We start from the raw sequence: 25,863 nt of genomic DNA, 5'->3' as shown, positions 1-25,863 counted from the left end.
GCAGAGGCGTTGGTCTTGGACGCGGAGGGCGTGCTCAGCCCTGGAGCGTGTTGCTTTGCTATTTCTGCGTAAAGCTTTTTCCTCCATACAACGTGGCATCTTTTCGATCTCTGCAGCTTTTAAGAGGGTGTTGAGCCGTCTGTCATCTCTTGGGCGACAGGAACCTGGGTCCCAGCCTACTGGCTCCGAGTCTTTAGGGCAGTGGTTCTCAACCAGGGCGATTTTACCCCGTCCTCCCCTCCCCAGAGATTCCTAGGTGGCATAAACGGTTTGAGCTTGACGATCAACCTGAAGGTTGGCGGTTGAAACCCACCCAGCAGTACCACAGAAGAAAGGCCTGGCCATATGCTTCCATAAAGATTACAGGCAAAAAAACCCTATGGAGCAGTTTTAGTCTAGAACTGGGGTCTCCATGAGGCGCAATCAACTGTATAGGAACTGATTTTGTTTGGTTTAGTTCCCCCAAAGAGCACATTTGGCTGTGTTTGTACAGTGCAACGCGTTTCTCTGTATATATGGCCTTTCTGGCCCTGGGTTTGTAGTTCTACCAGAATGCTGATGTGTTAGGCCACAGTCTTACAAAGGGATAGACAGTTCACTATGCAAAAAAAAGTTCGTAAAACCCTTGGAGGGATTGGAAAGTTTACTAAGCAAGTAAGGTGTGTAAAACCCTTGTGGGGATTGGTCAATTACTATGCAAACTAGGTGACTGTGGCCTACTGAGGGGATTGGTCGGTTTTACCATCCTGCTAGGCTTAAAAGGATCAACCCCACAGAGATCAAGGGGGACCTCACTACCATCACAAAGAAGAACCTGGAGCAGAGTTTGTCTTTGGACCTAGGGCTCCTGCACTGAGAACCTCCTAGACCTAGGAGACAGAGCTGTAATGGTGGAGAGGTGCAAGGCAGCGTGAGACAGCCAAAACTGCAAGAGATGGCATAAGATAGTACTAGCAATGAGAACCAGGAGAGGAGCAACAGGGCTGTGGTGGCTTTCCATCCCACGGAACAAGGCAGCTACAGTGAGCTTTGTGACCCAAAGAGAGAGACAGCTGATCGCTTTGAGGCAGAAGGCTTGCTGGCGGAGTGGGGTGCCTCTGGGCACTTGATAGCGGAGCCAAACGGCCCGAGCGGGACTAACGTACAGGCATGGCAGAGAAGGAGCTGAGAGCTGTCTTGGTTGGAAACTGTCCTGACTGATGAACCGTATCCTGTTTCCTAAGTTGTTCCTGTTACTTCCAAGTTGATCCTGATCCTGAGTTGTAGCCTGTTACTTCCTGTTATGAATTGAATTGTGTCCCCCAAAACTATGTGTTGTAAATCTCATGCAGTCTTGGCTGTCTCATGCCATCTTGCACCTCTCCAGTGTTACAGTTCTCTCTGTCTCCTAGGTCTAGGAGGTTCTCAGCACAGGGACCCCAGGTCCAAAAGACATGCTCTGCTCCATGTTCTTCTTGATGGTAGTGAGTCCCCCCAACCTATGTGGAATTGATCTTTTTAAACCTAGCAGGATGCCAGAACTGACTAATAACCTCTATGCCTGTGATTATAATCTCATTTGGGAACAGGTCATCTTTTTTATGCTAATGGCATGCTAATGATTAGCATTGGGTGTGTCTTGAGTCAATGTCTTTTGAGAAATAAAAGAGATTAAACAAGAAGCAAGCAGAGATGGGGAAAGACAGATGCCAAGCCACATGGAGATCTCCAGGGAACCAGGAAACAGAAGCGGAAGAGAGACAACCTTCCCCCAGAGCCAACAGAGAGACAGAAAGCCTTCCCCTAGAGCCCATGCTCTGAATTTGGACTTCTAGCCTCCTAAACTGTGAGAAAATACATTTATGTTTGTTAAAGCCACCTACTTGTATTTCTGTTATAGCCACACTAAGATAATGAAGACGCATCCCTAATAAGCTACATAATGGTGAGTATGGTGTCTTAGTTATCTAGTGCTGCTATAATATAATACCATAAGTCGATAGCTTTAACAAAGAGAAATTTATTTTCTCACAGTCTAGTAGGTTGTAAGTCCAAATTCAAGGCATCAGCTCCAGGGGAAGACTTCTCTCTCCGTCGGCTCTGGAGGAAGGTCCTTGTCCTCAACTTCCCCTGGTCGAGGAGCTTCTCAGGTGCATGGACCCCATGTCCAAAGGACACGCTCTGCTCCTGGTGCTGCTTTCTTGGTGGTATGAGGTCCCCAACTCTCTGCTAGCTTTCCTTTTACCTCTTGAGAGATAAAAGGTGGTGCAGGCCATGAGACAGGGAAGAGATCGGGCTGGCTGGATTAAATAAAGGCTACATTTCAAAGCCCTGTGTGCTTGACCAACTATAATTAGTCTCTGAATCTAAACCTAAGTGCAGACCACCATATAACTTTTGCTGCTGGCACCGGAAAACTATTTGTGATTGACAGACTAGGTGCTTAAACAAGATAAGGGGCTACATTTCAAGGCCCTGTGTGCTTGACCAGCTATAAATTATTGATAATCCTCCTGAGTTGTTTTTCAAGGCCTCACCAGGTGCAGAGCATGTGCAGTAAAGATCAACCTGGACTATGAACGACCTTCTACGTGAGACAAGCACGAACAGAGACCCCTCACCGGGCCTCGAACCAAGATCCAGAGGCATCACACATGCACAACATCCCAGAATAACTCCTGTTTGACATCCCGATAGCCTTTGTGACAGACTCCATCTTGGTTCCAACAACCACTGCAAGGAAGTCCATCTTGAATTCTATCCACACACGCATTTGATTTTCATAATCCCTCCCCTTCTCCTGGAAATCTCCACCCATCTAATGAGTAAAGATAATGCCTTCCCCCCACACACACCCCACCTAAAAAATGTTTGTTTATAAACCCTAGGGAATCCTTTGTTCACTGAGAGACTACAGGCTAGCGTTGGTGGAAACCCCTCTCCCTCTCTCCCTCGCGAGCCTTTTACTCTGTCCCTAATAAACCTTTGTTCCTCTGGAACCTGTGAGCCTCTCCTGGCCATTCTTGGTCAGAAGAAAGTAAGAACCTAGCAGGGCTTAGTCCTGAGCTGGGAGCCCTGCCCTGTAACAGCCATATCCCAGGGAAACTCCGTTTACATTGGATCAGGGAGGTGACCTGGGTAAAGGTGATGTTACAATCCCACCCTAATCCTTTTAACCACAGGCAAAGACTATGATTTATAACACATAGGAAAATTATAAAATGGTGGACAACCACGCATGGCCTAACCAAGATGAAACATTTTTGGAGGGACATAATTCAATCCATAACAATGTATATAGTCACCAATTATGTTGGTGAAAAAAGGTTATTTGCAATGAAGCGGTCGTTCATCTTGCAAAATTCAATCATGCAATCTCTGCATCGTTTCTATCACCAAGGCCGTGTTTTCCAACTACCAATCCTTCTTCCTTGTTTCCAACTTTCGAAGTCCAATCACCAGTAACTATCAACGCATACTGATTGCATGTTCGACCAATTTCAAACTGCAGAAGTTAGTAAAAATTTTCAATTTCTTCATCTTTGGCCTTAGTGGCTGGTGCGTAAATTTGAATAATGGTCGTATTAACTGGTATTCCTTGTAGGAGTATGAATATTATTCTATCACTGACAGGACTGCCCTTCAGGATAGATCTTGAAATGTTCTTTTTGACAATGAGTGCAATGTTATTCCTCTTCAAGTTGTCATTTCCAGCATAGCAGACCATCTGATTGTCTGATTCAGTATGACTAATACCAGTCCATTTCAGCTCACTAATGCCTAGGATATCAATGTTTATGCATTCCATTTCATTTTTTACGATTTCCAATTTTCCTAGATTCATACCTCATATATTCCAGGTTGCTTTTATTAATGGATGTTTGCGGCTCTTTCCTCTCATTTTGAGTCATGCCACATCAGCAAATGAAGGTCCCGAAAGCTTGACTCCAACCACATCATTAAGGTCGACTCTGCTTTGAGGAGGCAGCTCTTCCCCAGTTGTATTTTGAGTGCCTTCCAACCTGAGAGGCTCATCTTCTGGCTCTATATCAAACAATGTTCCGCTGCTATTCATAAGGTTTTCACTGGCTAATTCTTTTCAGAAGTAGACTGCCGGGTCCTTCTTCCTAGTCTGTCTTAGTCTAGAAGTTCGACTGAAACCTGTCCGCAATGGGTGACTCTGCTGGTATTTGAATACCAGTGGCATAGCTTCTGAAAACCCTGGTGGTGTACTGGTTAAGAGCCTGGTTGCTAACCAAAAGGTCAGCAGTTTGAATCCACCAGGTGCTCCTTGGAAATGCTATGGGGCAGTTCTATTCTGTCCTGCGGGGTCACTATGAGTTGGAATAGACTCGACAGCAGTGGGTTTGGTTTGGTTTGGGTTTGGGCATAGCTTCCAGCATCACAGCAACACACAAGCCCCCACAGTACAACAAACTGACAGATGTGTGGGGGACATAAATAAATGGATATGGAGAGTTGTCACATTATCACTTAATTCTTTAAACTCATCTGAGTTATAAGCCAAAAATTCCATGGTGATATTTTTTAATAATCCATTCAGCTGATAACACTATCAAGTTTATCAAGATATTTGAGAAATTCTAAGGAGAGAAATGGCATAGGCCTGACTAAGGTGGAGCTGCTGATGGGAGGACACTGGTGGACCTAGCCACAGCTGAACCCTCCAGACTTTCTGGAGAACCCAAAAACAAGAGAACAAAACCCTGCACCATCCCCATGATCCATTGGGAATCAGGCCATTGTGATCCATAGGGTTTTCATTGGCTGTGTTCTGGATGGAATTGTGTCCCCAAAAAATGTGTGGTAAATCCTAATATCTGCCTGTGGTTATTATCCCATTTGTGAATGGGTTGTGTTGGTTATGTTAATAAGGCAGGATTAGGTTACATTTATTATATTAATGAGGCAGGTTTAGAGTGCATCTTGAATCAATCTCTTCTGACATATAAAAAGAGATTAAACAAGCAAGTGAGCAAGCAGAGATGGAGGAAGACTGATGCCAAGCCACATGGAGATCTACAAGGAACTGGGAAACAAGCTGAAGAGACAAGGACTTTGCTCCAGAGCCAAAAGAGAGAAAGCCTTCCCCTAGCGCCAGTCCCCTGAATTTGTACTTCTAGCCTCCTAAAGCGCGAGGAAATAAATTTGTTTGTCAAAGCCACCTACTTGTGGTATTTCTGATATAGCAGCACTAGATAACTAAGACAAGCTGATTTTCAGAAGTAGATTGGTAGGCCTTTCTTCCTAGTCCATCTTAGTCTGGAAGCTCTGCTGAAACCTGTTTGGCATCATAGCAACACACAAGCCTCCACTGACAGACAGGTGATGCACTGGCTAAGAATCAAAGCCAGGTCTCCTGAATGGAAGGTAAGAATTCTACCACTGAACCGTGGCTGCCCCCAGACTTCTCAGCTCACCCATTCCTGTCAAGTCGATTCCAATTCATAGTGACCCTACAGGACAGAGCAGAAGTGTGCCACAGGGTTTCCAAGGAATGGCTAGTGGATTTGAACTGCCGACGTTTTGGTTAGCAACCAAATACTTAACCACTGTGCCACCAGGGCTCTGACTTCTCTGCTGGCAACCAGCTAATCATTCACCCAAACCCTGTGCAAACAAGTGTCACGGTTCTCAGACTGTCTACAGTTATTTCCTTTCCCCTTTCCCCCTTCTCATCAATCCAGGTTTTGCCTTTGTTATCTGACTCAGCCTACCAACTCACTCCCTCACATGAGAGTAAATAATTTTCATGAGGAATAACAAAAAGTCTCTGAGCTATTCTTTGAAAAAAGCAACTAATTGGAAATCGACTGAGTAGTAAAAGAACATGTTAAAAAAAAAAAAGTTGTCATGGAGTCGATTCTGACTCATAGCGACCTTATAGCACAGAGTAGGACTGCACCATAGGGTTTCCAAGGAGTGCCTGGTGGATTCAAACTGCCAACGTTTTGGTTAGCAGCTAAACTAAACCACTATGCCACCAGGGTTTCCAAAAAAACTACATGCTACCCAACCCTTAGTCAATCAACACCCACATCAATATTTCAAATCATTTCATTGGTTGTTACCCCAGGGGTTTTTCCACCCCAGGGCAATGCACTTCAGTAAGTTTCCTGATAGACTGTTGATAGCTGCCATGAGTTGGCCACTACTCATGGCCCACCCCATGCACAACAGGATCAGGCCATTGTGATCCATAGGGTTTTCATTGGCTGATTTTCAGAAGTGGATCACAAACCTTTCTTCCTAGTCCGTCTTGGTCTAGAAGCTCCACTGAACTCTGTTCAGCATCACAGCAACATGTAAGCCTCCACTGACAGACAAATGGTGGCTGCACGTGACATGCCCTGGCCTGGAATTGAATCTGAGTGTTCCATATAAACCAAAAAAAAAGACCAAACCCATTTCTGTCAAGTCGATTCCGACTCATAGTGACCCTATAGGACCAGGCTGAACTGCCTCATAGGGTTTCCAAGCAGCGGCTGGTGAATTCAAACTGCAGACCTTTTGGTTAGTAGCCGAGCTCTTAACCACTGTGCCACTATAGGGTCACTATGGGAGGGCTCCCGCATCGGAGGTGAGGATTCCACCACTGAACCACCATTGCCCTTTTCTAATGGATTAAGGTCTGCCTTTTTCAGTTAAAATGAAGGAGGACAATTATAAAAGTGGTGGGGGAAGGAGAACTAGCTGATTGTAGGTATGTTCTCGAGCAGATCATATTTAAGAAAGAGTACATATGGGACATAGCCAAGATGATATGAAATTGACTCCTTTAAAACTCCCCATCTCAACCACAATGAGATACCATCTTTACCCAGCATTACTGGCATGAATCAATAAAACAGAAAATAACAAATGTTGGAGAGGATACAGGGAGATCGGAACTCTCATGCACTGCTAGTGGGAATACGAAATGATACAATGATACACCCTTTTTGGAAAACGATAGGGCGCTTCCTTAGAAAGCCAGAAATAGAAATGCCATTTGATCCAGCAATCCCACTCCCATGAATATATCCTAGAGAAGTCAGAGTCATCACGCAAATAGATATGTGTACACCCATGTTCACTGCAGCACTGTTCACAATAGCAAAAAGATGGAAACAACCTAGATGCCCATCAACAGATGAATGGATAAACAAACTGGGGTACATACACACAATGATGTATTACACAACGATAAAGAACAAGGATGACTCTGTGAAGCATCTCATAACACGGATGCATCTGGAGGACATTACGCTGAGTGAAATAAGTCAGTCACAAAAGGACAAATATTGTATGAGACCACTACTGTAAAAACTCATGAAAAGGTTTACATACAAAAAGAAACAATATCTGATGGTTATAAGGGAGGGGACGGGCAGGGGTGAAAAAACACTTAATAGAGAATAGATAAGTGGTAACTTTGGTGAAGAGTAAGGCAGTACACAATACTGGGGAAGCCAGCACAACCTGTACAAGGCAAGCCTGTGGCAGCTCCATAGACACATCCAAACTCCCTGAGGCACTGAATTGCTGAGCTGAGGGCTGTGGGGACCATGGTGTTGGGGAACATCTAGCTCAATTGGCATACAGAGTTTATAAAGAATATGTTCTACATTCTACTTTGGTGAGTAGTGTCTGGGGTCTTAAAAGCCTGTAAGTGGCCATCTAGGATACTCCACTGGTCTCACCCCTTCGGGAGCAAGGAAGAATGAAGAAAACTAAAGACATGAGGAAAGATTAGTCCAAAGGACTAATGGACCACATCTACCATGGCCTCTGCCAGACTGAGTCCGGTACAACTAGATGGTGCCCGGCTACCACCACTGATTGCTCTGACAGGGATCACAATAGAGGGTCCCAGACAGAACTGGAGAAAAAAGTAGAACAAAATTCTGACTCAAAAAAAAAGAAAGACCAGACTTGCTGGCCTGACAGACTGGAGAAACCCCAAGAGTTTGGCCCCTGGACACCCTTCCAGCTCAGTAATGAGGTCACTCCTGAGGTTCACCCGTCAGCCAAAGATTGAACAGGCCCATGGAACAAAACAAGACTAAAGGGGCTCACCAGCCCTGGGGCAGGGACTGGAAGGCAGGAGGGAAGAGGAAAGCTGGTAATAGGGAACCTAAGGTTGAGAAAGGGAAAGTGTTGACATGTTGTGGGGTTTTTAACCAATGTCATTGAGCAATGTGTGTACTAACTGTTTGATGAGAAACTAGTTTGTTCTGTAAACCTTCATCTGAAGTTCAATTAAAAAAAAAAAACTGGGGGAGAAAAAAAAAGCTAATGGGAAAAAGAGATTAAGATGAAAATCATGGGATTAAATTTTTAATTAGTTTGCCTCTTGGGGGGGAACTCCCCATCTCCCCTTTTATCTCTTAAAAACCCGTTGCCATCGAGTTGTTTGCCATCAATTCGGTTCCGACTCATTGTGAGGCTATAGGACATAGTAGAACTGCTCCATAGAGTTTCCAAGGAGTGGCTGGTGGATTCCAAATGCCGAGCTTTTGGTTAGCAGCCAAACACTTAACCACCGTGCCACCAGGAATAGCCATTTTTACTCTCAGTGGGAGAGATATTTCCCTATTTGGAAACCACTGGCTGCATGGAACAGCCTCTTTACATTTGAGGGCCTCTGAGGTAGACCAGTTGCCATGTAGGTAATTCCAACTCAGTGGTGACCCCATGAATGTGAGAATACAGCTTTGTTCCATAGGGTTTTTGTTTTGTTTTTTAAGTAATACTTTATTGTGTTTTAGCTGAAGGTTTACACAGCAGTTTAGGTTCCCATTCAACAATTTCCACACAACTTGTTCAATGACAATGGTTACATTCTTCACAAAGCATGAAAATTCTCATTATTTTCATTCTGGTTGTTCCGTTTCCATGAGTCTTGCTTCCCTGCCCCCTTACCTTCTTACCCTTGTTTTAAAGTACTTATTGACCATTTGGTTTCATATGATTTTTTAAAGAAGCACGGTATTCACAGATGATATTCTTTATTTTGTGAGCCAATCTGTTATTTTGCTAAAAGGTGACCTCAGGGGTTAGTTTCGTTTCCAGGTTTAAAGAGTATCTCAGGGCAATAGTCTTGGGGACTCCCCCAGGTTCAACTTGTCCAGTAAGTCTAGATTTTTTAAGAATTTGAGGTTCTGTTCCACATTTTTCTCCCATTCTGTCAGGATCCATCCATTGTGACCCTGATCAGAACGGTTGGTAATGGTAGCTGGGCACCATCTAGTTCTTCTGGTCTCAGAGTAGATGAGGCTGTTCTCCATAGGGCTTTACTGACTGAATTTTTTGGAAGTAGATCACCAGGCCTTTCTTCCAACGTGCCTCTGGGAGATCTCAAACTTCCAACATTTCTGCTAGCAGCCAAGCATGTTAACCATTTGCACCACCCAGAAGCTGTAGTCAAATACACAACTTGAGCTCTGAAGTCTGCCAAAAATCAAAGCTTTTCTCCGCCTGTTGAGCCAAGAGCCACCCTGAGCAAGCAAGCAAGCCCAGGCAAGATGGTAAAGTTAGAATTGTGTTCACCTTTACCCGGACTTGTTTAAACCATCTGTGGGTTCTGGCTAGGGGATTGCAAACTCCCAGGGCCAATAGAAATAGCTAGGTAATGTGTAACCTGAAACTCAGGAATGTGAGCTATGTAGCCACCTCCTTTTTTAAGTTAGGGAATCCCTGTTACAGCCTATGGACTTGGTGTGTCCCATCAACGTTACAAACAAGAATTCTCATTTTATCGTTCCCAGTGTATACCTATCACGCTGAACAAGAAAACTGGACTTGGAACGCTGTGCTTTTAAGGTACAGTAGAGTGTGAATGATTCTGTTATCAAATTAGATGGCAAAGCATTGTATTTATTACGCAATGACACCGTTGTTAGTTGCCATGGCGTCAGCTCCAACTCATAGCAATCTTAGGTATAACAGAACAAAATGTCGCCCGGTCCTGCGCCATCTTCACGATCATTGCTATGTCCGAGCCCATTGTTTCACACATTGTGTCAATCCGTCTTACAGAGGGCCTCCCTCACCTTCACCAACCCTCCACTTTACCAACTACGATGTCCTTTTCTAGCAACTGGTCTTTCCCAAGGACATGCGCAAAGTAAGCGAGCGGAAGTCTCGCCATCCTTGCTTCCGAGGGGCATGTGCTTGTATTTCTCTTAAGAGCGATTCGTCTGTTCTTCTGGCAGTTCACAGTGCATTCAATATCCTTCACCAACACCACAATGCGTGCAGTGACACTGAGCTGTGCTCAAACACTACAATATACATTAGCATCACCAGGTTAAGCATTCATCACAATGTTCCCAACTCGCTGGAAAGCAATGGTCAGAAAAATTAGAAAATTTAAAATGGAATATCACGTCACTGCAGGATTTCTTCACAAAAGGTGAAAATTTGGCTGCAAACAAGGCAAGTTTCTTTAGTGCTTTATTTGTTAGCGGAGCAAAGAAAACCATTTACAGGTAGGGAGTAAATTCAATCGTGTTTGATTGTAACAGCCAAAGATATGTGTTCAGAGAAAATAAACAGCTAAAACAGCCTTTCAATGTGGAGAATCTAACCAGTGTCACTGAACAATATGCACAGAAATTGTTAAGTGGGAACTGAATATGCTGTGCAAATTTTCACCAAAAACACAAATAAAAATGTTTAAGGGAAAAAAAGAGATTAAAAAAATAAAACAGCCTTTCAGCAAGAATAGTCGCTCAAAGAGTTGAGGACACTGGGAACAATATCAGTAGTAACCCTTTGCCATCAAGTCGATCCCGACTCATACTGACCCTCTAGGACAGAGTAGAACTACCCCATAGGGTTTCCAAGGAGTGGATGGTGGATTCAAACTGCCAACCTTTTTGTTAGCAGATAAAGCTCTTAACCATTGTGCCACCGGGGCTCCAATATCAGTAGTTAGTAGGTTAAAAAATGACCCCCCCCCCAAAATACATGTCCACATCAAATCCCTGAAACCTGTGAATGTGACCTTATTTAGAAAAAGGATCTTTACTGATGTAATTAAATTAAGTATCTTGAGATGAGATCATTCTGGATTACCTGGGTGGGCCCTAAATCCAATGACAAGTCCTTATAAGAGTAACACCGAAGAGAAAGCAAGAGATTTGAGTGATGTGGCCACAAGCCAAAGAGGTCAGCAACCACCAGAAGCTGGAAGAGGCAAAGAAGAGATTCTGCCCTAGAGCCCTCAGAGGGAGCTCGGCCCTGCCCACACCTTGGTTTTGAAATTGTGGCCTCCAGAACTGTGAGAGGATAAATTTCTGTGGTTTCTTAAGCCTCCAAGTTTGTAGTAATTTGTTACACCAGCCCTAGGAAATGAATATAGTAGTCAATTAAAAAATAACAAGTCAAATGACTTTGAGTGGTTTTCCTTGGCTTTTGATGAGTTGATCGATGTTATGACACTGCTCAGGTATTGTCCTTTTGAGGAGTCAATGCCAAGGCTGAAGCGATTCAAGGGTTAGCCTCTGTGAATAGCGTAGTGAATTGAATTGCATCCCCCAAAAAGATATGTCTGCTCTGAACCTCAGGATGTGACCTTAATCGGACCCAAGGGTATTTGCAGATATAATTAAGGTAAGCGTCATAAGACGAGGTCATCCTGGCTTAGAATGGGCCCTAAATCCAATGATGGATGTCCTGATAAGAGACAGAAAATGAGAAGACATTGGGACCCAGGGAAGACGGCCCTGTGAGGACAGAGGCAGAGATTAGCGGTACGTTCCCACAAACCAGGGAATGCCAGGAGACACCAGAAGCTAGAAGAGACATGGAAGGATTCTACCCTAGAGCCCATCCTGGGCAGGAGCACAGCCCCACTGACATCTTGATTTCAGACTTCCAGCCTCTAGAACTCTGAGAGAGTAAATTTCTGTTGTTTTAAGCCGTCAAGTTTGTAAATTTTTGTGGCAGCCCTAGGAAACAAATACAAAATAATCTGAATGAACAGCTATAACCAGTACCAACTGCCAAAGTGGAAACTAAAAACCAAAATGGAGACACTTACATCAAGCCCAGAGAACGTGGCCCATGCCTGGTTTCACAGGGCAGAAGTTTAAGATAATAAATAAACTAAACTTTAGAGGTTAATAACTAGCTTGTTTCTTTAGGTTTGTGTATAACCGACATCCTGTGTCTTTCGCCCTACATTGCTAACAGGCGCCTAGCCATCTGGAAACCTGCTTTGGCGGGCACTGACCCCCTGGAGACCTGTGTTGTCTGTCTTCTTAGCAAAACTGACATTTCTAAAGAAGAAAGGACTTCAAGGGACATCTTGATGAATATCGGAAAGACCGATCAAAACTGGCTGAACTTCCCTGACTTCCAGACTATAAAAACCTCAATCCTGCCCCATTTCTTTGGAACACTCAGTTTTATGATGAGTGTTACCCAATTCTCAAATTGTATGGCTGACTAATAAATCTCTAGCATTACCTTAAGTTTGATGCTGTCAAGTCAATTCCAACCCACGGCCACCCCATGTAGGTCACAGCAGAACCGTGCTCCACGGGATTTTTAATAGATGATTTTTCAGGAGATCACCAGGCCTTTCTTCTGAGGTACCTCAGGGTGGACTCCAACCTTTTGGTTAGCAGCTGCTCACGTTAACTGCTTGGACCACCCAAGGGCTCCTTGGAACAACCATACATCCAAAAAATCAGTTGCTATCAAGTCGATTACAACTCATGATGACCCTATGCGCTGCAGAATAGGACTTTGCTCCTCAGGGTTTGCAAGACTCTGACCTTTCAGAAGCAGATGGCCAGGCCTTTCTCCCAAGGTGCCTGTGGGTGGGCTTGAACTGCCCACCTTTCAGTTAGTAGTGAAGTGCTTAACCATTCATACATACCCAGGGACTCCAGAACAACCATACCAAAACCAAAACCAAACCTGTCACCGTTGAGTCCCTTCCAACTCATAGTGACCTTATAGGACAGAGAAAAACTGCCCCATAGCGTTTCTGAGGAGCACCGGTGGATTCAAACTGCTGACCTATTGGTCAGCAGCCATAGTTCTTAACCACTATGCCACCAGGGTTTCCCCAGAACAACCATAGGAGAGAATATTTTCAAAATCAAGAAAGCACTAATTCAATACAACCTGAAATAGAATCTGCTAAGATGTGTTACAACTGATGGCAGTAAAAACATGTGGAAAAGACTTAGCTGACAAGTTTACAAAGCTTGTGAGAAAATAAGGTGTTTAAACCTCATGGTTAGTCATCGTATTGTTTATCAGTAGGTATTTTTCCAGAAAATACTTGAATCTATCATGTGTTATTGCGCCAGTAATGTCAATGGTGAACTTCACTTGTTCTCATGAACTTAGTCATCTTCAGTGCCGTGAATTTGTGTCAGACATAGAAGCTGACTATCTTGACTTGCCTTACCACACAGTAGTTCAATGAATTAGCAGGGGTAAAGTGTGTGACCTTTTTGAAGTCAGGGCCAAAGCTGTAATTTTTCTGAATGAGAACTTCCCTCAATCCTTATTATACAACAATGAATGGCTTTGGAAGTTAGTGGCGCGATGGTTAAGTACTCGGCTGGTAACTGAAAGGTAGGCGGTTTGAACCCACCAGTGGCTCAAGGGAGAGAAGACCTGGCAATCTGCTCCCGTAAAGGTTATAGCCTAGGAAACCCTATGGGGCAGTTCTACTCTGTCCTGGGGAGGGTCACTATGAGTTGGAATCTATTTGAGGGCACACAACAACAACACAGACTTAATAACGTTCCTTAATGAATTCAGCTAAAAATCACATGACAAAACAGCACTTATATGCAAAACACATACTGCCATAAAGTCATTTTGATGACATTTGAATGACAAGTCAAGTCATGCCTTATACACTTTCCTTGCTGTCAAAAGTTAAAACAAGAAACTGTATAGGGGGAAGAGAGTATATGGAAACTCTCTGTACTTTCTACACAGCTTTTCTGTAAACCTAAAACTGCTCTATAAAGCTGTGGTGCATTGAATTACTTAATATGGCTCTTCTAGCCACAGTCTTTGTGACTCACACACAATGATTGAGTTGGACTATTCAAATAAACTATATGGAACGCTAACAAAGGAATTAGTTTTGCCATTCCACTAGGCTTAAAATGAGCCATCCCAGCTCCTAAAAATCAAACCCCTATGCTCATCTAAAGACTTCACCAAAAGAGTAAAAAGACTACCTACAGACTGGGAAAGAATTTTCAGCTATGACATCTCAACCAGCGCCTGATCTCTAAAATCTATATGATTCTGTCAAAACTCAACCACAAAAAGACAAACAACCCAATCAAGAAGTGGGCAAAGGATATGAACACGCACTTCACTAAAGAAGATATTCAGGCAGCTAACAGATACATGAGAAAATGCTCTCGATCATTAGCCATTAGAGAAATGCAAATTAAAACCATGATGAGATTCCATCTCACTCCAACAAGGCTGGCATTAATCCAAAAAACACAAAATAATAAATGTTGGAGAGGCTGCAGAGAGATTGGAACTCTTATACACTGCTGGTGGGAATGTCAAATGGTACAACCACTTTGGAAATCTATCTGGCGTTATCTTAAATAGTTAGAACTACCATACAACCCAGAAATCCCACTCCTCGGAATATACCCTAGAGATACAAGAGCCTTCACACAAACAGATATATGCACACCCATGTTTATTGCAGCTCTGTTTACAATAGCAAAAAGCTGGAAGCAACCAAGGTGTCCATCAACGGATGAATGGGTAAATAAATTGTGGTATATTCACACAATGGAATACTACATATCGATAAAGACCAGTGACGAATCTGTGAAACATTTCATAACATGGAGGAACCTGGAAGCCATTATGCTGAGCGAAATTAGTCAGAGGCAAAAGGACAAATATTGTATAAGACCACTATTATAAGATCTTGAGAAATAGTATAAACTGAGAAGAACACATACTTTTGTGGTTACGAGGGGGGGAGGGAGGGAGGGTGGGAGAGGGTTTTTTACTGATTAGTTAGTAGATAAGAACTGCTTTAGGTGAAGGGAAGGACAATACTCAATACATGGAAGGTCAGCTCAATTGGACTGGACCAAAAGCAAAGAAGTTTCCGGGATAAAATGAATGCTTCAAAGGTCAGCGGAGCAAGGGCGGGGGTTTGGGGACCATGGTTTAAGGGGACTTCTAAGTCAATTGGCAAAATAATTCTATTATGAAAACATTCTGCATCCCACTTTGAAATGTGGCATCTGGGGTCTTAAATGCTAACAAGCGGCCATCTAAGATGCATTAATTGGTCTCAACCCACCTGGAGCAAAGAAGAATGAAGAACACCAAGGTCACACCATAACTAAGAGCCCAAGAGACAGAAAGGGCCACATGAACCAGAGACTTACATCATCCTGAGACCAGAAGAACTAGTTGGTGCCCGGCTACAACTGATGACCGCCCTGACAGGGAGCACAACAGAGAACCCCTGAGTGAGCAGGAGATCAGTGGGATGCAGACCCCAAATTCTCACAAAAAGACCATACTTAATGGTCTGACTGAGACTAGAGGAATCCCGGTGGTCATGGTCCCCAAACCTTCTGTTGGCACAGGACAGGAATCATTCCTGAAGACAACTCATCAGACATGAAAGGGACTGGACAGTGGGTAGGAGAGAGATGCTGATGAAGAGTGAGCTATTTGTATCAGGTGAACACTTGAGACTGTGTTGGCATCTCCTGTCTGGAGGGGGGATGGGAGGATAGAGAGAGTTGGAAGCTGGCAAAATTGTCACGAGAGACTGAAAGGGCTGACTCAGTAGGGGGAGAGCAAGTGGGAGTACGGAGTAAGGTGTATATAAACTTATATGTGATAGTTTGACCTGATTTGTAAACGTTCACTTGAAGCTCAATGAAAGTTAATAAAAAAAAAAAAAAAATGAGCCATCCCAGAGGCGAAAGGACAGGATCTCACCATCACCAGGAAAGAAGAGCCAGGAATGGAGCCCGAGATCCCTGTGCTGAGAAGCTCCTGGAACCAGGAGAGTGAGGGAGAGAGCTGTAACATTGTAGACTGTGAGAAGCATGGCAGAGAAACAGCGGCAGGAGAGACCAGCCGGAAACAGCACAATGGCCTTCCTGGCCCACAGAGCAGAAAGCTGAACACCTTTGGGCAAGAGCTTTACTGGAGCAGTAGAGTGCCTCTGGGCACTTGGTGTAGCTAGGTTTGCCAACTGCGGGAGCTAGAGCTGAGCACCTTCTGGCCAAGGCTTACTGGTGGAGTGGGGTGACTCTGGGCAGTTATCAGCAGAGCTAAAAGAGCTTTATAACAGTTGCCCGAGCAGGATAGAGGCCGAGGAGCCAGAGAGAGAGGCGTGCCTGTGGGCACAGCTGAGAAGAGGCTGTCCTGAGCATTCCTAAACCTGAGTTGTAACTTGTTACTTCCCTAATACACCCCATAAGCTGAGTATTGTCTGTCAATTTTGTGTGGCCACTGCAATGAATTATCAAACTCGGCAGAGAAGCAGAGTGCCGTGGGAGGGATGGCTGGTGTCAGAGTTGGTAAAGATGCAGAGAGAGGAGGCATGTCTGACCTCCGCCTCATAGGAATCAGCCTTGGGCTGTTGACCTTGATTCTCCTTCCCCCTTGTGAAGTTACGGGAGGTCAGACAATGCCCCTGTCATGCCATTTGTACAAAAGCCTATTTAAATAAATAAAAATTGAAACAAGAAACGATATCTCCGTTCCTATACAAATTTGCAGCAGATATATTGTCCCAGCTCACATCACAGTTCAGCAGCATTTATCAGATCTTGATGTGAGTGCAAAGCAAATTTCCATATTTCAAAATCTATTTAACTGTGTGGTTGAGGAGCTTCCACCTTCCCTTCCACTGGAAGTGATTAATCAGCAATGTAATGACCCATTAAAAGGCAAATATCAAGAGAAGAATCTAATAGAATTCTATAAGTACCTTTCAAGCGATGAATATGGTCAATTAAAATCACATGTTCGGGTACTGCTATCTGTATTTGTCAGTATTTGTGTGAAAAGACATTTCAAAGATGAAGTAGGTAAAACTCTTATTGCAGATCAGTATTAACAGATGATCATTTACAGCAGTTTTGATGAGAGGAAACACGAACTTTGAACCACAATTCAGAGAAATGTTATCCTCTTCATCTCTGCTCCCGAAAAAGTTTTCTTTTGTTTTGTTTTTTGACAGACCTGTAGTAAAAATACATGTACACAGTTATTGTTATATTCTGAATTTCATCAATAAAAAAACTTACAGAAATTTGTCTTCTCTCTCGGTAAGTAAGGGGGATTGGTGGCTCAGGGGCATCAGAAGTTCGTGACAGAATTCTCCCCTTCCATGCAGGACACCTGGGTTTGATTCCCAGACAACACACCTCATATACTTCATGTCAGCGGAGGATTGGGTGTTGCTATGATGTCGAACAGGTTTCAGTGGAGTTTCCAGACTGACAGACTAGGAAGAAAGGCCTGGTGATTCTCCTTCCAGAACTCAGCCAATGAAAACCCTAAGGATTACAACGTCCTACCCACAGCTGGAAACCCTGGTGGTGTAGTGGTTAAGAGCTATGGCTGGTAACCAAAATGTTGGCAGTTCAAATCCACCAGGCGCTCCTTAAAAATTCTATGAGGCAGTTCTACTCTGTCCTATAGGGTCACTAGGAGTTGGAATCGACTCCATGGCAACAGGTCTGGTTTTTTTGTATCCACAACTGATCGCGGGGGAAGGTGCAGTACAGGACAGCGTTTCCGGGCAGCGTTTCTTTCCATTATGCAATGGAGTCTCCATGAGTCAGGGCCAACTCCAAGGCAGCCAGCAACAACCTAAGTGTCTACGTAATATCCTAGATTTTGCCTCTCGGTTCACAAAGTCTAAAATATTTACTATTTGGCCATTTACAGAAAACGTTTGTTGACCCTTGCACTAGAACATTTCTAAAAGTGAACACGTAACTCGGTGCAAAGGGATACGTGCCTGCAGCCCCTGGTCGGCTCCCGGGTTCCCATAGGGCCGCGACCGGAAGCACCCGCTGCGCGCCGATGGCGTTGAATCTCCGGCAGGGGGCGCGCGCGCAGTCGAGCCCCGCGGGCATGTCCGCGCCGGCGCAGGCGCAGGCGCTCCGAGGCCAGGACGCTGATGGGGTTTGCAGTGGATGTAGGCCGAGGGAGCGCGGAGCGGCGGGGACGCGACCCAGGTCCTTTGTGCCAGCGGGAATTGTACCCTCTCCGCCTGGACGTTAGGGAGCTGGGGTGCGAGTTTTGGTAGTGTGTAGCCAGGCTACCTGGGCTTGGGGTGCGTGCTGCCGGTGCTGGCTTCCCTAAGACTCCTCCAGCCGATCCTGAATGAAGTTTTCTTGTTAAAAATATTTTTTATTGTGAAATAAAACACGCACATAGAAAAGTGCACAAAACAGATAACACAGCTTATTGGTTTATCCAAGACACCGCCCCCGTGAAGAAGTAAAGCATTGCCAGTCTTGCGCTGAGCTGCTGACAGAAAAATTTGAACCCGCCCAGCAGCTCCGCGGGAGAAAGACCTGGCTGTCTGCACCCATAAAGATTAAAAAGCTCATTGCCTATAGCGACCCTACAAAGAGTAGAACTTCCTCATAGGGTTTCAAAGGACCAGCTGGTGGATTTGAACTGCCGACCTTTTGGTTAGCAGGAAACGTCTAACCGCTGGGCCACCAGGGCCCTGCCTAGAAAACTCTATGGGACAGTTCTATTCTGTCACATGGGGTCACTCTGAGTCAGAATAACAGTCTCCCAGAAGCCTCTCCCAATCATTGCCTCCTCCATAGAAACCACCTTAAAAAAACAAATAACATTTTATGATAAAGATTTTATTGCTTTTATAGTTTTACCGCCCAAGAATGAGTCCCTAAACATTACTGTTTAGTTTGCCTTTTTTTTTTTTTTTTTAAATAAAAATGTATCCTCCAGTCTGCTCCTGTCTGGCATCTTTGGCTGGACTCTTTGTTGTTGTTCCTTCCTTCTTATTGCTACTATGTAATAGTCCATTGCGTGAAAATTTGCAATTTATTCTTTCTACTGTTGATGGACATTTGAGATTTGGGTTGTTTCCAAATCTGTGCCATTATGAAGAATGCTGCTAGAAACATTTTTACCTCCTCAATAGCTCTTGAAAGAAAGTATTATCCTTTTTTCATGAATGAGGAAACCAACTCAGAAAAGTTAAGTAATTTTCTCAAGACTGTGAAGCCAGTAAGTGGGAGAGCTAGATTCCAACTGTAGACGCTGACTCCTGAGCCCATGTCCTGCCTCCTAAGAAGGTTGCCAAATCTTTCTGTGTAGAAATCAATACAGTAGGCAGTGCTGAGCTAGTATTACTTCCACAGAGAACCTCTGAGAAGCCACCATATGCCAGGATCTGGCCCTCTTTGTGTGTGTGTGTGCTTAATCAGCTTCGGTGGTTGCTTGCCCTTGAATTGATTTCAACTCATAGTGACCCCATGTGACAGAGTTGAACTGCCCCATAGGCTTTTCTTGGCTATAATCTTTGTGGGAGCAAATGGACAGGTCTTCTCCTACAGCCTCCAGGTGGGTTCAAATGCCAACCTTTCGTTTAGCAGCTGAGAGCAAGACGGGCGATGCTTTATTTCTTAATGGGGGATGTAGTTCTTCAGTTAACAGATTTTATGGATGGAATTGTGTCCCCCCAAACTATGCATTGTAAATCCTAACCTCTGTACCTGTGGTTATAATCCCCTTTGGGAACTGGGTTTTCTTTGTTATGTTAATGACACAGTATCCCTGTAGGGTATATCTTGAGTCAATCTCTTCTGAGATATAAAAGAGATTAAACCTGCAAGGAGGAAGCAGAGATGGGGGGAAGAGAGATGCCAAGCCACATGAAGACTGCCCAGAAACAGAAGCTCAGAAGTGACAAAGACTTTCCTCCAGAGATGACAGAGAGGCAGAGAGCCTTCTCCTAGAACCAACACCCTGAATTTGGACTTTTGGCCTCCTAAACCATGAGAAAATACATTTCTGTTTGTTAAAGCCACCAACTTGTATTTCTGTCATGGCAGCATGACGAAACTAAGATAGTAGATACACGCTTAACCATTTCACCACCAGGGCTCCTATTTAATAAACTTTACTGAGGTATAATTACATCAGACGCATAACGAGAGGACAGAGGGGAACACTTGCCCCCGGGATGCAAATCCAATCGGACGGGAGGCAAAGCATGGAGTGATCTTCTGAGGCACCACAAATATGAAAGGCACCTGACTGAGTCAGCCAGACAAGAAGGGAGAAAGGCGTAGCCGTTATCAACATCTATTCCTCTTCAAATTGGAGGAGGGGCGCAACTCAGATATTTTATGCAAATAACGCGCACCTTCTGCATTTGATTGCTGGCCATGCTCTCCCTCCCCTCCCCTCATGCCCATGAGGCACCCTCTCAAGTGCTACCATGCCAATATTCTTCCACAGGTTGCTATAAAGTAAAAATAGCAGAGCACCATTAAGAAAGTGACGGGGGTGGCGCAGCGGGCGGGGGGGGGGGGGGCGAAGCCGATAACCAAACACAGAAGGCTCTCCTTATTTGTGTAAAATGTGGTAGTTCCCTAGAAGGTGAGGAAGTCTATAGAAACAGATGGAGTAGGTTGCTGTTGTTACATGCCATCGAGTTGGCACCAACTCATGGTGACCCCACGTACAACAGAACAAAACGTTGCAGGGTCCTGCACCACCTTCAGGATGGTATGCTAAAGTCCATTGTTGCAGCCTCTGTGTATTTTGAGTGCCTTCCGACCTAAGGGGCTGTCTTAGTCATAGTGTTGCTATAACAGAAATACCACAAGTGGATGGCTTTAACAAAGACAAGTTTATTTTCTCACAGTAAGGTAGGCTAAAAGTCCAAATTCAGATTGTCAGCTCCAGGGGAAGGCTTTCTCTCTCTGTCGGCCTTCTCATCAATATTCCCCTGGTCAAGGAGCTTTTCAGGCACAGGGACCCCGGGTCCAAAGGATGCGCTCTGCTCCAGGTGCTGCTTTCTTGGTGGTATGAGGTCCCCAACTCTGCTTGCTTCCCTTTCCTCTTACCTCTTGAGAAATAAGAGGTGGTGCAGGCCACATCCCAGGGAAACTCCCTTTACCTTGGGTCGGGGAGTTAACTTGAGTAAGGATGGTGTTACAATCCCACCCTAATCCTCTCAACATAAAATTACAACCACAAAATGAAGGACAACCACACAATACTGGGAATCATGCCCTAACCAAGTTGATACATACATTCTTGGGATGACATAATTCAATCCATGACAGGGGCTCATCTTCCAATATTCTGTTGCAATCCATATTGTTTTTTATTGGAAGTAAATCACCAGGCCTTTCTTCCTGGTCTGTGTTAGTCTGGAAACTGCTAAAGCCTGTCCACCATGGGTGACTCTGCAGGTATTTGAAATACTAGCATAACTTCCAGCATCATAGCAACATGCAAACCAATGCAGTACAACAGACTGGCGGGTGACAAAGTTGGAGTATGTGTACCCTAAAAAAGTGACAGGATGATGTAATGGTAGGGGCCCTGGACTTGGAACAAAAAGAGTAGAGTTTGAGTTCAGCTGTGTGACTTTGAGCGTCAGCTTCTCCAACTGCAAAGAGAAGCGGTTGAAACAGATGGCTTTTTAAGATTCCTTCAGTTCACCTGGAATTGAGTTTTAATCTCTGAATTTAGAGATACGCCCTGTGCTGTGTGTCCACTAGGAGGCAAGAACTGCCTGTCTTTGGATCCACAGGATGATACCTTACCAACGCGTTGCTGTCAACTGGATTCTGACTCATAGTGACCCTATAGGACAGAGTGGAACTGCCCCATAGGGTTTCCAAGGCTGTAATCTCTACAGAAGCAGACTGCCACATCTTTCTAGCCCAGAGCGGCTGGTGGGTTCCAACCACTGATCTTTCAGTTGGCAGCCAGGCACTTAACCACAATGCCACCAAGATTCCTAAAACCACCTAGGGGCGTAAAATTCTACCCACAGAGGCTGTAATTAGATGTAATTGGTTCTGGGATGAGGTCCAGAAATCAGTATTTTTCAAAGCTCCTTTGGCTATTCTAATGTGCACTCCGCCTTAGAGAAACTTATGTATCCACACAAAGAGACATTGGTCCTGCACCACGTATATGAATAACTTCAGGGGCCGGGGGTGGGGAGGGAAATTTTTTTTTTTTTTAATCTAGAAGACTACCTTTTGAGTGCAGGATAACAAGGCTTTCATAAGATTCAAAAAGCATAAACCATGAAAGAAAACATTGATGCGTTTGGCTTTGAAATTTTAAAATTCTGTATTTCAATAAGGCACCATAAACAAAGAAAAAAAATAAGCCACAGACCTAGAGAAGGGGTTTGTGCATCCTATAACCAAAGGATTAGTGTTCGAAATATAAATTCAAACATGTTAATAGGTAAAAGACAAACTAATTACTATTATTTTATTATTAAGGATAATACCCACCCACCGCCATCGAGTTGATTCCGACTCATAGTGACCCTATAAGACAGAGTGGAACTGCACGATAGAGTTTCCAAAGAGTGCCTGGCAGATTCAAACTGGCAACCTCTTGGTTAGCAGCTGTAGCACTTAACCACTATGCCACTAGGGTTTCCAGGACATAGGTATAAACCCACCCAATGCCGTCGAGTCGATTCTGACTCATAGCGACCCTATAGGACAGAGTAGATATTATTAGATATAAAAAAAAAAAAATAGGCATAGTTATACAATGAATGTTTTCAGCAGTAGAAAATGAGTCAACAAGAGTTGTATGTATTAACGTGATGTCATGGACTGAATTGTGTCCTCCAAAAATATGTGTATCAGTTTGGTTAGGCCATGATTCCCAGGGTTGTGATTGTCCGCCATTTTGTGACTGTAATTTTCCTATGTGTTATAAATCCTAATCTCTCTGCCTGTGGTTAATGAGGCAAGATTAGGTTATGTTAAAGGGGATTAGGGTGGGATTGTAACACCCTTACCTATGGTCACATCCCTGATCCAGTGTAAAGAGTTTCCCCGGGGCGTGGTCTGAACCACCTTTTATCTTACAAGATGTCAAAGGAAAGGGAAGGGAGCAGAGAGTTGGGGGCTTCATGCCACCAAGAAAGCAGCACTGGAAGCAGAGTGCACCCTTTGGACTTGGGGTTCCTGCTCGGAGAAGCTCCTAGTCCAGGGAAAGATTGATGACAACGACCTTCCTCCAGAGCTGACAGAGAAAGCCTTCCTCTGGAGCTGACGCCCTGACTTGGGACTTCTAGCCTACTAGACTGTGACAAAATAAATTTCTCTTTGTTAAAACCATCCACTTGTGGTATTTCTGTTATAGCAGCACTAGATAACTGAGACACATGAGCAACTCTTAAACGTGTTGACTGATAAAAGACTTTCAGAATGATACAGTATGATGTCATTTACATGAAAAATTTGAAACACGAATCAATACCATATGTTTACAGATACATACATAGGTCATACAAGTATAAATACATACATAAGTCTGAAAAATACTCTCCTGAATTTGATTTTTACCTCCAAGGAGAAAGAGAAATAGGATCAGGGCTTCAAATTAATTGGTAATAATTTAAGGGTTCATCTGAGTCATAAATACACAAGTGACTTGTATTCTTACCTAAAATTTTTCCATGTCTTAAAAATTATTGCAACAAATCTAAAAGTTAGCTCTAGGGTCTTTTGGGGGTATAATCCTCTAGAACTACAATGGCTTCCTTGGTGTGAAACCTTGACTTTATAATCCTGGTTTTCTGAACTGTCACTTTGAAAAGAAGGCAAATGAAGTTGACGAGAAACCAAGGCAGAAAGTCATCTTGGCTGCTAACTTAAAGACTGGACACTCAAGTTCACCCAGACAGGGCTTGAAAGAAAGCCTTGGCAATCTAATTTTGAAAAATCAGCCATTGAAAATCCTATGGAGCGACTTAATAGGTTCCGAATTGAATTTATCATCTCTGCCCTTTCTTAATCCCTGAAATTCACTGCTACATCTTTAGCTCCTGTCGTGGAGCGGAACAAATAAATATCTTGGAAGAAGTACAGCCCAGCCAGAACGCTCCATAGATGTGAGGATGGCAAGACTTTGTCTCAAGTACTCTGGACATGTTATCAGCAGGGCCCAGACCCTAGAGAAGGACGCTTGGTGAAGTAGAGAGTCAACGAAAGAGAGGAAGTCCCTCAAGGACTGATATAGTGGCTGCAACAATGGGCTCCAACTGAACGGTGAGGATGGCACGGCGCAGGACTAGCAGTGTTTCCTTGTGTTGTACACAGGGTGGCTATGAGTCAGAACCAAATTGAGAACAAAAACATCAGCAAGGCCCCATGGAACACCAACCCCGGCCTACCCAGTCACCCTCCTACAACTCCAGCCACACAAAACACAATGCAGTACTTACTACCACCTAAAAATCCGGACATTCAAACCAAGCAACAACAAAAAACAATCTAGAGAGAACACATCACATCCCCACAAACAACTGCCTCCTTTTGAAGTTAAATAAACCGCAACTTTCTTAAAACGTTCCTTATAGAAAATTGGACAGTAACAAATACAAGTACTATTGCTATATTTCAGTCAAAAATTTTTTAACTCTCGGAAAAACAGCGCGTAAACAAAAAACAACCCACACAAATGTTAGTTCTTATTTTTGAAACACAAATTAATTCCCCCCCAAGAAAGGGGGGTGCACCGTTCCTGGAAGTACTGCAATACCAGGTCGATGCGTGGAGTGGACGGAGCAAGCTCCTATTCCATCTCCCAACTCCAAAAATCCATTTAATATATTGTCCTCGGATAGAGGACGTATCAGATATTAAACTGATAAGAACAGATACTACACTTGATCTTAGCCAAAAGGCCGAGAAGCGATAACAATAATGCCTACACCCAGCTGGCCTTACCCTCACGATCTCTTTTACAGTTATGGTGACTTTCTTGCACACCGATTAGCTTATTTTTTAATAATGTGCCATCCTTAATATAGATTCCTCATTATTGCTACTTTGCAACAGTTGCTAGGCTTTTGGAAACTGACCTTAAATCGGGCTATTTACTGCTTTGCTTTTGTGCTCATGTAGTTTTTGGTCAGTATGTTTCAGGGCGAATTTTGCATAAGCCCGCCCCTCTCCCTTTTTTTAATTCTTGGGATTGGCCCATGCACATCACGTGATTTCGATCCCCGTATGGTGTCACTTTCTCCCGAGTTGTGGCCTTAGACTCCCAGCCTAGTTTTTATCGCCGCCGACTTGGTGCGGCCTGTGACCGCGTCCCTCTCCCGGGAGAGCATTTGGAGCGGCCGCGGGGCGGTTAGAGCACAGGCTTTGGAGTCCGAAGAATTGGCTGGGATCCCTGCTCTGCCAGCTCCTTTCTGATCCTATTTCCCTGGGCACCCTGGGACTCTGAGTTCCCTGCAGCACCTGTCCCCTGACTTACCTTAGTGTCCACCTCATCCCATCTGCCCTTTCCTGCTTGTACCCTGGTGGCGCAGTGGTTAAGCAGAGACGGTTGTTCCGGGGCTTGGGGGAGGGAGGGTGGCGAAATACAGCGGCTGTTTTACAGGCGCAAAGCAAAGCCCGGCTCTGTGAAAGGGCTAAATATCAGACCCTGGCTGGGAAGGACTGGAGGTCTCGTTTCCTTGGAAACTGTTAGTACAAATGCGAAATGTGATGTTTGAAGCCCCGTCTCAAATAAAAATCCGGATTTAGAAAGGAGAGACTTTATTCGAAAGGAGTATTGTGAAAGGTGGGAGAGGGGAGAAACAGTTAAAATAGAACACAGACCGTCGTGCAAGAGTCT

At 44.2% G+C, this 25,863-nt stretch overlaps 1 non-coding gene across 1 annotated transcript; it reads right to left on the bottom strand.

The window, feature by feature from the left end:
* Positions 1–24,746: 24,746 nt before the first annotated feature.
* Positions 24,747–24,937, bottom strand: LOC126081282 (U2 spliceosomal RNA). The gene has a single exon (XR_007518329.1). It is a non-coding gene; the product is annotated as a U2 spliceosomal RNA (small nuclear RNA).
* Between the last annotated feature and the right edge of the window lie 926 nt (positions 24,938–25,863).

This window comes from Elephas maximus, chromosome 7, assembly GCF_024166365.1.
Source record: "Elephas maximus indicus isolate mEleMax1 chromosome 7, mEleMax1 primary haplotype, whole genome shotgun sequence".
In the NCBI taxonomy this organism is placed as follows: domain Eukaryota; kingdom Metazoa; phylum Chordata; class Mammalia; order Proboscidea; family Elephantidae; genus Elephas; species Elephas maximus.
The sequence above is the reverse complement of the archived record's forward strand: the minus strand, read 5'-3'. Positions and strand labels throughout refer to the sequence as shown.